Source organism: Ischnura elegans, chromosome X, assembly GCF_921293095.1.
Source record: "Ischnura elegans chromosome X, ioIscEleg1.1, whole genome shotgun sequence".
Taxonomy (NCBI): domain Eukaryota; kingdom Metazoa; phylum Arthropoda; class Insecta; order Odonata; family Coenagrionidae; genus Ischnura; species Ischnura elegans.
This window is the reverse complement of record NC_060259.1, coordinates 89422182-89435035: the sequence shown is the minus strand read 5'-3', so window position 1 is coordinate 89435035 and position 12854 is coordinate 89422182. Positions and strand designations below refer to the sequence as shown.

Sequence of the window (12854 nt, the reverse complement as noted above, 5' to 3'; positions counted from 1 at the left end):
GTTTGAGTGCAACTAATACCGGTGTGTGTGAGGGTATGGTATACCCACCAGGATAAGCGGTAGGTGCGAGCCTAATAAATTACGGAATTTTAAGATAAATGGTTCAAAATGTTGAGTTTTACGGCTATCTAATGGATATTTTATTAATCCTCACACTATTCTATTAGTAATGTCAATCCAATTAAGTAAAATGGATTAAACTTAAAAATTTCTCTGAGCTCTGGGGGGAGGCGTTTATCCCCGAAACACCCCCTCTCGCTGCGCCACTGTCGGAGAGAACACTTTGAATTTTCAAATGGGAAATATTATCCCGAACGTTGTTGTGATGTTTGAGGATAAAAACTCCTTGCGGTGAAACACATGGGAAGGAATACAGTTTCCCCCTCGCTGCGCCACTGAATGCTTATATCTTTCAAACGCGCGGGTTAACCCTTAAGTAGGCGCGTGGGGTCTTTAAAGACCCCATGGGTGTAGCAAACGCAATATTTTATAACAAAAATTGCTTTCGAAGTTGACCTTTTCAGTACCTTCCTAGGACACCTACATACACCTGATAAATAAAAAACCTCTATTTTTTAATGGATCAATTTCACGCAAAATAATATTTTTAAGCATTTGGGTCTTTTTAGACCCCACGCGCCTACCAACGTTACAAATGTAGTGTACTAGGGACGCCAGGTGGTGCGTTCGTCTTCCTTGTACGCTACCCTCCTCTTATTTCTAACTTAAGTGCTGGTCATGAGATCCTTACTTAACCTAATAGTGGGTTCAAATTTAATTAAAATGTAAGCAATGTGACGCTACGAAGGCCTGCAACATTGATGATGGAATGGTTAAGTTATATCCAGATCAAGAAGAATCTTGCGGAGTCAGAGGAACACCGCGCGCTCTTTCTCGTGTATTACAATTTATTCATGGAAGATTCAAAAGCGAGGAGGGATAAAATCAAACCGACACATTGTAGAAAATAGGTGCTTTACTTTGAAAGAATCCCCTCACCCCATCATTCCCTCCTAACCAACCGTAGGCTTTTAGATGACCCCCTCCTCCTCTGATTTAGTAAGGTAGTTTATGCTCGTACCCATAACTACTTCCTCTCTTACCGTGAAGAGAACGGTGCTTTGCAGGGGAAACACTTCTTGAGTGAACAAGAAAACTGTGACTGTAGTTGAAGCTTCCTCGGAGTAACTCGGGAACCCGCTGATTTTTCTTCTTCTATCCAGGGTATGTACCTATATGAAGCGCTTGTTCATTTATGGTACTCTTGATTAGATTAAATAATATTGGCAATTTCCACAAAGAAATCTTTACTACGACCGATTTCGAAGTGATACTTCATCATCAGGAAAGATTTATTTGTGGCAAATTGCCAGTATTATTTAATTATTTTATTTCACCACATCACGCCTGAAACGACTCTTTTTTACTCTTGATTAGACTCATTTCTTATTTGTGCTGTTTATTTGTTATCAGTTTCATGCCGGCATCGAATTCGACACATATCCTAAAAATATTTGAGTTTGCCCTTCGCGGACAAGATGAATGAGCAAGAGGAAGGAGAAAGAAACCGCATCCTTGACCTTCTTCGGGATATCCCCTCCGAGGATGAAGGAGATTCTACTGCTTCGGAGGAAGCGGATCATCGTAGTGAGTCGGAACATGATACGGGGACAGAAGAAAGTGGTGCATCTGATGATGAGGTGTGTAGTGCCAACGACTCTCCCAATAGGTCATCCTCATTAGATTTTGTTGGAAAAGTAAGGTAACGCGTTGGAAAAGGCTTCCACCTTCACGCAGAGTTAGGACCCCACAAGTGAACATTGTGTCTAGTTCGTAGGGACCATTACTGCAGGCAAAAAATGCAAAAACCCCTATCGAATGCTACAGACTATTTTTAGATGATGCTACTGTAAGTATAGTGACCATATGCACAAATATTTACATCTCCCAGATTGCTTTGCTATTCAGTAGAGATCGAGATGCAAAATTGACTGATGAAGAGGAGATGAAGGCTTTCATAGGTCTTCTTATTTTGTCAGGTTCCATTCGTTCAGGACATCAAAATATCCGTGATTTATGGGATAGAGACGGGTTTGGAATCGAAATATTTTATACTACAATGAGTATGAAAAGATTTTTGTTCCTATTGCGTTGCGTCCGCTTTGATGACGTAAAAGACAGACCACAAAGACGTGAGCATGACAAATTCAATGCTTTCCGTAATGTTTTTGAAACTTTTACCTCTAACTGTGAAAAATATTACAATTTAGGAGAGCTAACTACAATTGATGAGCAATTGGTTCCATTTCGAGGTAAATGTCCCTTTCGTCAGTTCATCCCAAGCAAGCCGGCAAAATATGGGATTAAAGTTTTTACTTTGACGGATGCCAGATCGATGTACACAAAGACTATGGAAGTTTATCTTGGAACACAACCAGAAGGACCTTTCCGCCTGTCAAATCGGCCATGCGATGTTGTGAAACGTTTAGCGAAAACAATGGCAGGCACTGGACGAAATATTACAGCTGATAATTGGTTCAGCAGTATTCCCTTGGAACAAGACTTGTTAGAGAAAAGGATAACATACTTAGGTACCATAAGGAAAAACAAGGTTGAAATTCCGCCAGAATTATCTAACGCTAAGCAAAGAGCTGTAGGAACTAGCATTTTTGCCTTTCAGAAACACTTGACACTCTTATCTTACATTCCGAAGAAAAACCGGAACGTTATAATGATTTCTTCTATGCATCATGATGCTTCAATTGACGACAGATCAGGAGAAATGCGTAAGCCTGAAATCATTACTGACTATAATTATACCAAGTCAGGAGTGGACACTGTAGACGAAATGTGTGCGACGTACAGCACTGCGAGACGTTGCAAACGTTGGCCATTAGTTATGTTTTTTAGGATTCTAAATATCGCAGGCATCAACGCGCAAGTAATTTATATGTCCAATAATGCCGAACGTAAGTTGGTTCGGCGGTTATTTCTGAGAGAGGTTGGTCGAGAACTCGTTCATCCACAGATTAGGAAAAGAGCAGCATGCAATTCTGTACCTAGATCTCTTCGTGAGAAAGTTTTGAAACTTTCAGGGTCAACATCTTCGGGGCACAGTGAGTTTGATGTGAAAATAAGAGCTAGGTGCACCATTTGCCCTAGAAATATGGACAAAAAAACAAACCAATTTTGCAGCCGCTGTTCAAAAACTATGTGTTTAAAACATATGAAAACTGTATGCCCTCATTGTTTTGATCATTTAAATGAAAATAATAAATGACTTACTTAAACATTTTCATTGTTTTTGAAATTATTGCTGTAACCCTCCATATTAGTACAGAGTATAAAGTTTTATGTGCAGTATATAATTATATAAAGCCCTTCAAATTGCGATTTGAAAAAATATGTTCTAATAATTAAATAAATAAGAAAAAAATTGTTTACATATAACATAATTCTGAGCAATTGATATTTTGATTTTAAATACATCTTTAGTCGATAATGAACTACTTCCTAGTTGTTAAAATATGATATTCAGAAATAAAAAAGTGAACATAATTCGACATAAACATTTGCTATATAATAACAATATAAATTATTTCTTTCAGCAAAAATTATTAAAATAATGTCTTTAGAGAAAAATATGTTGCATTAAAATGTTATGTACCGTTTAAAACGTTTGTAAATGATAAAATACATGAGTTATGTACCCGCACATAGTGAAATAAGCAAATAGAAGAAAAGAGATCATATTAATTAGCTCAACTAATAGGAAATAATTAAAGGTACTTAAGTCGAATAATCCAACATTCAGCATCTATCGTAAAATATAGCAGTGTAAAATAAACAAATTTGGCGAAGTTATAAACAATTCCGCATGGGGTATTAAAAGACCCCACGCGCCCACTTACGTCACAAAGTGAGGTGCGCCTACTTAAGGGTTAAGGGAGGTAAGCTGCTGCGAGGGAGAGGTAAGGGAAAAGAACGGAGGATAATTAAGTTAGGGGTAGGCATAATGGCCAACATAGCGCCCCCGTGTGGATAAGGTTACCGTGACAAACTGAACAGCTCTTAATCTTAAATGCAAATTAAGATAGAATTCATGAAAAGTTCTCGGGATCGCCACTGGGTCAGGAACTGCATAATTGCCGACGTTTCGAAGCCCGACTCGGCCATCATCTTCAGGGCTGTGAGCGTCGAGTGAGATTTTTACTTGCTTACATACAGTCACTCTGATGGTAAGGTGACTGCTGATTGGCTGTCATCAGCGGCGCGCTCTGATTGGCTGGCGTGTTGGAAACTATCGCACTCGACACTCGCAGCCCTGAGAACCGGGAAAGCACTAAATCTAGGACACAATTTTTCCCCGATGTGACTTCCATGAACTTATATTTTAATTTTGCCGTTTACACGTCAATACCCGGCTTCTCTGAACGCGGAATGACGCGTTTTTCCTACGCACTTTTCCGGAAGATATAATGCAAATTCGGGTGAAAAAGAAGAAGAAACATTATGGCTAAAGATTAATTCTTTTTGAAGTCGCGCAACATTACAACATCGCAGTGGATCGTAACATCAGCGTTCGGGGAACCATCGCTGAATTTTCATAGAAACCTCGGTCCTGTTGGTAAAAATAATTATTTCCGGATTTTGCAGCGTAATAGACTCCGATCCAAGAAAGATTTTCGAGGCCACATTCAATGTTTACCTGCCTCTGAAGTTCCGAGGACAAGCCGACCTATTAGGTGGACCCATCCAGGCACTAGACGGAACCTGGGAATTATCTGCGACTTACTGCCAGCACCTCAGCATGACAGGTAAATTGCGAGTAGGGCACATGGCGTGTGGTAGGTACACCCTTCTGGATTGGGACATGGCCTTAGGTTTGGAGGGAAAAATCATCTCTACGGAAAGAGAAACGATGGAAAATTTACATCAGCGGTAGGTCCTCGATTTTTGTTTGAACATTTTTTGAAACACCGAATGTATGGGAAAGTTGTCGTTTTTTTGTCGCATTTGAATTTGAATCGCATGTGAATACAAAAAGTTTAGTCGTATTTGGATAAAGCAACGCATATTTTGAGTTTTTTCGATAACACCGCGCAAACCTTCGCGAAAACATCAGTAAGAATTGTTTATAAGAATTGTCCAATGCACCACTCTGTTTACATAATACTATTAAGGACCAATAATTGAGCAATTGTGTTATATTGCCATTTCTGGGGACAAAAATCGACAAATATAAGCTGTAAACTTGGAGAAAATCTTTACGCAGTTTAATTCTATTTTTCCTCGACTTCAACCTTTAATTGAATAATGACTTGTATTGACAGCACAAAGTCATTATTACCTTAACATATTCTCAGGAAACCTTAAGCGCTCCATCGGCATCTACATTAAATCAATATTATCTCAAACACTTGAGTCTAGTAGAGCAGTGGCGGATACAGATGGAGGGCGCAGGGGGCGCGCGCCCCTCCCTTGCGGGTCCGCTTGTATTGCCGAACATTGCAAAACCACAATTGTAACTATTTATATCATAAGATGGCATTGTCTTTTACATCTTTATAATCACTTTAAATAAAATTTTCATATACTTTGCCTGCGACTTGATCATCTTTTATTACGATAAAAGTAAAGACAACTCAAGATATGTTGCGCCCCCCCTTGAGTTTTTTCTGTATCCGCCACTGTAGTAGAGGGCACGTTGTAGCGCTCCAAGATGCAGTCATGTGTGGAAAGCTATCCCAAGTGTTTTCAAAATTACTCCTTTTAGAAAACCCATTTTCCCGCGTTTCGACATTTGAAGCCAATCATAAGCAGTCATAAGCAGTTGGCAGCTCGGGTCATTGGGCTCACGTTATTCTTAATTTTATTAATAAGCAATTTTCATTCAGGTTTGTTAAAAATATTTTCATTGCCTTCAGTAAGTTGATCCAGGTAGTTTATTTAATTATTATATATTTTTTAAAGTTATAAACTATAGTGCACATGAACAATTGGCGCCATTTTTTCCCGCGCTTTAAAGTATTGTGAAAGTGCATTTCGTAGCTTCGTCGCAAGCTTGAACCTAGGCAAAATCCGGTGAGTCCGTTTAGTAATGATCATGGCCAACTAGTCCTCAGGATATAAATATCATTGTCTTCAATAATTTTTTAAAGATGTTTTTTCAATTATTTGCCACATTTTGAAAGTTATAAACCATAGTGCACGTGATCAGTTTAGCGTCATTATTGTCCCGTAATATAAAGTGTTGGTCGGAGCGCATTCCGTAAGTTCGTTACGAACTGTAATCCAGACAAATTCAGGTGAGTCCGTCTTATTATGGCCATGGTCAACTTGTTACCTTTCAAGCATCCTCGCTAATCCTCCTTTAGAAAAAAGCTTTGCCTCATTTTCTTTGTAGTTTCACCTTTGTTTTCTTGCTATGCGAAGAACCTTATGCAACCACCGCCACATTTTTCGTCTTAATTGACTCCTGGAGAGAGTGAAATTCATATTTGCCAATAATAATAAGATCACATGATTTCAACCATGGGCATGAACATGACGCCTTGTGAATGCTGCACCAACATTGCCAGCTATTTTAATTCAGTAGAACACCCATTTTCTTTAAAAATAGAGGTGATGCTGAATCAGTTAATTAGGCGAGGGGAAATATTTATTGCAGACATGCAGCAAGGGGGAGGGCTTCAACCCCCTCCTTCCCTTCAGCTCCCCAATATTTTTTCTATTGTTATAATTACCCAAGATGCATCTGATGAGGAGATCACTAATCAAGAGGAGTCTATTTTATGATACTCAAATTTTCTTATTGTTATATTTCCAATTTTCTGCAAATTATGACCAATTAATTTAACTTTCCGCAGTATGCTAGCCAAATTATTAGCTGGATCGATATTGCATGGTTACCCAATTCAATCAAATTGACTACAAAATATCAGTGAAGGCAATCTGAATACATCCCAATCGCCACCCTCTTATCAAATTTCTGGCTACTCGTCCAATTCATGGTCATTTTCAGGCTTGCTATCCATTGCTTTAATAGTATTGCTTTTCTTTGAATGACACACATGGGCTATAAGGCAATCTCAAAGAAAATGAAGCATGATGATGAGCCATATTACCTTTTCCGATTAACAAATTTAGCTTCACCTACATTTTTCCTCATTGTCAGTGCTCCTCTGAATTGGAACAGTGGATGCCCCATCACCCATGAATCCAACATGCTTACGTCTAGGTTCTGACACATACAATAAAACTTTCCCAGTATATTTTGCACCAACAAATATATTTGAATTTCATGCACTAAAATTCAGTGAAGAATAAGAATGAGGAGGGGCTTTCACACACACTCTCAAAATAATATCCATCCATTTACACCATTGGTTGTTCAAGATACAAATATGTAAAAGAATAATGTGTCACGCCTAACTAAGCAATGACTAATACATGCAAAACCAATGCATAAAAAATGACATCATAACTGAGGAGTGATGCATTTGTCTTTCTTGATTTGTCTGTTTAATCCCTTTGTTTTGAGCCTTTTAATTCTTCACAAATTTTTGATTTATTTTCCACTTTCCTTTGCACTCTAGAAGTTTTATTTTAAGATGCATTTGCTTCATTTAAGATGCATGTGTTTCAATTGAATGCCCATGAGGCTAAGTAAAATCATTTTGTTATCACTTTCAGGTCTATTCACAATTTTCACCTTTCTGATTTAGGCCAAAATGGCAACAAACTCAGCATTGGAGAGGGGCAAAGGAGATCACCCCCACGCGGAGACTGGAGATAAAAGTAAGAAATTTTTGGAGATAGATAAACCTAAAATCTGCTTGGCCTGTGAGTTCACACTAAGCTATCAAAAATGTTCCGCATTAATACATTGATTTGTGGAGTCTGTGATAATGAAGCAGTACATAACAAATAACATATTCTATCACTTTTTAAAAGGAAATTCTCAACCAGAAAATTTAATGAACAAGTCTGAATTATTCACTTGCTAAATTCTTATCCACGAGTTTGATGAATTACAAAAGGTGCCACATGTCATAGGTCAATCTTTATAAAAATTCTAGACATTAGCTGAAGACGTTCTAGATATTTTGTAGACATCTAGAAGATATTTCATGCTATGTGGGTTGTTGGGGAAAAGAGAGTTGTGTGACACATTGGTGAGTAACACCAATGCAAGACTGGGTGGCACCACGTGAAATACCAATCATCCACAACTCAGCCCTCCATTTAGTATCAGAGCAAACCAATCAGCACGCTCTTTTTTATGAAACACGCTCATTATGTGGTACAGGACCCTATTTGCTACTGCTTGAAGCATTGGCACGCCACTGATTATAAATTAATCTTTTTTCACAGTGAATTCCACATATATTTTATTACTTTCAATTTTTCTGATGTCACTTCAGAATGGAGTTTAACAGCTGAAGTTGAAAAAATTGGAGGCAGCTCCATCGCACACTGGCCTCAGTTTGTCTATATTCTTAAGTTTGCATTTCTATCTGTAAATATCCTGATGAGGATCAGGATATATACAGATAGAGCTCAGACTGTGACTGCATTATTAGAAATCCACAGCACTGAGTCCCAGCAGTGGGCTCATGTGCTAGCTACATTCTTGAGGCACTGTGATGAGAGGGCCTCACAATTAGGAGCTGCTGGAGTAGTCCCTAGCTACATTGCACCAGAATGGAGACTGTCCCCTTTCTCTCTAACTGTAAAGGATGACAATGAGAATACATGACTACATAAACCTGCTTAAAATTAATTTTAAGGGTGAAGTAATTGTGAACTATTGGTAATGGTGGTGATAAAGACCTGAGAGTAAATAGATACAAGGGCAATGCTAGTGAGAGTTAGATGCAATTTTAGATGTTACGTCAAGGCCATTCTTTACCACAGTGGCTTTGCTTTAACGCCAACTTGATTGGCAACATCATGAAATCATGAGACATGATGGCCTATGGTTAAGGGAAAATTGGATGAAAGGAATGGTAAAGGAAGGCCTTCGATAAAATACATGGTACAGGTAATGAAAAATATAGAAATGGAGAAGTATTGAAGTATGAAAAGGTTAGGTAAAACAGAATTGAATGGAGAGTGGCAGCAAACTAATCTTAAGATATTTGATTAATGATGATGATGGTTTTAAATCACTTTGAACTCTCAGCATTTTGCAAACAAATAGTACAACGGCACTTGCAAAGAAGGAATTCACGGAAGACAGAAGAATCAACAAGCAGTAAAAAACACAAGCTAGAAATAAGGAAACAATTCATCAGCACTTAAGCTTAACTAGATAATTAATGTCGCTTGGTACCAATGAGGCATGCATTGTGGCAGTAGCGGAGAAGTGAAGGCTAGAGGCATTTGATATGGTGTGCCATGGAAGAAATGGATCAACGGAGTCAGGGGCGCAGCGAGGAATTAAGGCTGGAGGGGTTTTAGGCACAACTAATACTGGGGTGTCTGGAGGTGTGGAATACCTGCCAGGGTAAGTGGGAGGTGCGAGGGGGAACTCCTTTAGAAAAATTTCAAGATAAATGGTTCAAAATGGTGAGTTTTACGGCTTCTGGAGGGACATTTTATTAATATTTACACTATTCCGTAAGTAAGTAATATCATTCCATTTAAGTAAAACGGATTGAACTTTAAAAAATTTCTGAGCTCAGGGGGGGGTTTTATCCCCCAAAACTGGAAGAAATGGATGGGGTTTTATCCCCTCACTGTGCCACTGAACTGAGTGATAGGTGATGAAGTTCTGAGAGTGAAAAAAAGAGAAATCCTCTTAAAGCACAAGAAGGAAGTAAGTGGAATAGCTTATTTGAACCCATCGTTATGCATGATGGTCTGTTTTGTGACCTCGACAATGTATTGGAGTGGGGAGGCGCACATGACGTGACTGGTTTTTGATGATCTCAAACCAGTCTGAGACCAGTCACATACAACCGTGGGCCCGCGGTTGCAGTTGCGTTGCTGAATTCAGTTGCACGAGACCACGTGTTGTTTTGGTGGTATTTTGACGGCCGTATAATGTCTATCTCAAAATAAATGATCAAGAACTCAACATGAAGCTCGTTGGAGCAGTAGAGAAGCATGTAGTCCCGAACAAATACAAACTATCTAACGTCTTTGGTATTGATAATAGTTCACAGCGTCTTCTTCGCCTGACTCTGTGATAGTAAGCTCTGACGGCCAAGCCAAGGGCTAAAAAACAACATGTACTGCACTAAAAAAACACTCCATTGATTGCACAATAGACGAAACTGATTCACAACCAGTCCTTTGTCATTACACCCGTGTGCGGACAGAAGTTTTGTTTCAGTTGCAAACTGGTTGCAGACGCAACTCATTCCCAACTGTGGTTACAAAATAGTCGCTCTGTGTGCGCTGGGCCTAAGGGGCAGTAGCCCTACCCATGCCTCTCCACTGTACACCACTTAATGCAATATGAGAGATTCCCCAGACAGCATGATGCTATTTCAATTAGTCTTGAAATACTTATATGAATAGCTCTGCGGAAAGTGTAAACATCATAAAATCGTGGAAGTGAACTGTGTGATTTAGAGTATGAAAATGCTATTTTCATTGCATATTTTTTAAATTGATTTCTTCATGTATATAAAGCATTTACTCTTCAAATATTTTAGGTGAAGTTGATGACAGGATCTTAGCATGAGAAAAAGGCCAGCAAAGAGTCTGATATGGAGCACTTCACTGGCTAGAAACATTAAAACTAAAGAAAGGAGATTAGAATGGACTGGAGGCAATTGATATGGGAGTATGAAGGGAAATGGAGAGGATGAGACAGATTTTGCGGAAAAGGAAATTGGAAGTGCTGGATGTGATGGATGAGGAGATAGAACTGTTAGTACTTTTCTCACAGTGGGTAATACATATAACTTAGTCTTGCCATCTTGGCCTTTTGGATGACATTTGAGGCAGTGGGAGGTTATTCTAAATATTACTGTAATTTTATAAACCATTACTAGTATGTTGTATGTATTGGTCACTAAAAAGATATATGTTGGACAAAACAACACAAAATTCAATTTAGAAATTTAGTAGGCCCAGAAGATTCAGCAATCTAATGGGCTGCAGTAGTCACTAAAAACATATTGAGTGGCACTTGAACTCTACTCACAGTGTATAGAAAGTGTTTCAGGGAATGAGGAAGAGACAGCTGGTTGTGGATGGAGCACACATCTGATGGGATCCATAAAATCCTGGCAGATGGAAGGAAGGAAGTTTCCTGTAGGGTAAAAATGAAAGGGGTTGGAAGATAACACGGACCATGGATGGTAGAGTGAATAATAGGTCTTACCGCAAGCTAAAAAAGGAGAAGGAAAGAGAAAGGCCAGAGTTACTTGTAAAATATTCCACTCACACTGGTATCACGACCTGTAATAAGAATAAGTGGATAAATCCTCTAGAGTTGAGGAAAAAAGAGTTGAACAGAGGGCATTCTCACAATGATGGCCATCCAGGTATCTCAACACAGTAGCTTTGACAAGGTTTTAGCTGACATTTTGGTCAAAGATGATGCCGTGCAGTAAAACTATAATTTGAAATACCGTATTTCTCCGAATATAGTCCCCCTCTGAATGTAGTCCCCCCCTAATTTTGAGGCTTCAGTTTCGGGAAAAGTAAAAAAAACGTTGTTTGTATATAGTCCCCCCCTTTACTTTTGCCACAGGCATTTTTGGAAAAAAAGGGGGACTATATTCAGACATATATGGTATGCATAATCTTTGTAAAAAAAACTTTATTTCCCTGCATATCAGAGGAGGTAATCTAATAACACCGGGGATATGGTTGGTGTGGTGGCTAGAGTGTTAGCTTCCCACCCGGCGGACTCGGGTTCAAATCCCGGCGGTGGCAGAGAATTTTCAGAGACTGCCCGATCCCTGCTTGAGTGTTGTGTGGAGGACATTTCAAGCGCAGCACTCCGTCCGTCGGATGGGACGTTGAGCCGTGATCCCCTTGGCGCCTTTCGTTAAGAGCAGGCTAATGCCGACGCCAGGTTTCTCTCCACCCTTCCTTCCAAACCCTTCCCTCATGGCGCAAATGACCTCAGCTGTCGGTCGCCTCGCCCAAATACCATACTAATAACACCATGACACTGGTTGTTTGAGTTAGTGGAACCATTCCATCATAAATGAATGGAATCGAGCAAGTTGCATTACTAAACTTTATTCACTGCACTATGCAACATGTTTTGATGCTTTGGCGAAGCCTTTCTCAATCTCTAGTAGTCAAATATGTGGTCAATTGGAGCAGCAATTTTCCTAGAAATCTTTAGTTCATCTGAACCTTATATATGTTACAGTTCTACTAACTCAACTGCAAACTGCTCACATGTACACATAAGTGTATACAGTTTTCAACTCTGAATATTCTTCTTAAAGGTAACCTTGTTTCTTTCAGATCCTCACCAACCTACATGCTATTACTACAGCAACCGCCAAAGTTGCCCATTTGGAGGTCATTGTCGATTCCTGCATGTCTCACCATCTTATTTTGAGTGGCCATCACAGCTAAGGAGAGCCCACAGGACACCAAAGCTCAACCTCATAGGAAGAAAAGAAAATTTTCTCATTTCAACATCTAGGAATGATAACAGCTACCATAGGGTGGTAACCAATCATCACTTTTCAAGTGGCCTCCGAACCATTTGGGAAGAAGATGAAGAAAATAAATGTGACATTGAGGAGGAGACAAAAAGTATCAGTAAAGAAGGAGCTAATGATATGGTCAAGTAAGAAGAGAAAAGTGAAAATATAGGTTTCAATCAATGCAGAATCATGAATTGTATTTGATGCAAACATAAACATCTG

The 12854-nt window shown here is 39.2% G+C and overlaps 1 protein-coding gene across 7 annotated transcripts in view; it reads right to left on the bottom strand.

Annotated features, from left to right (window-relative positions):
• The window catches only part of LOC124171645 (microtubule-associated serine/threonine-protein kinase 3), an 831728-nt gene that overhangs the window by 702383 nt on the left and 116491 nt on the right, over positions 1 to 12854 (bottom strand). The window lies entirely within an intron of this gene.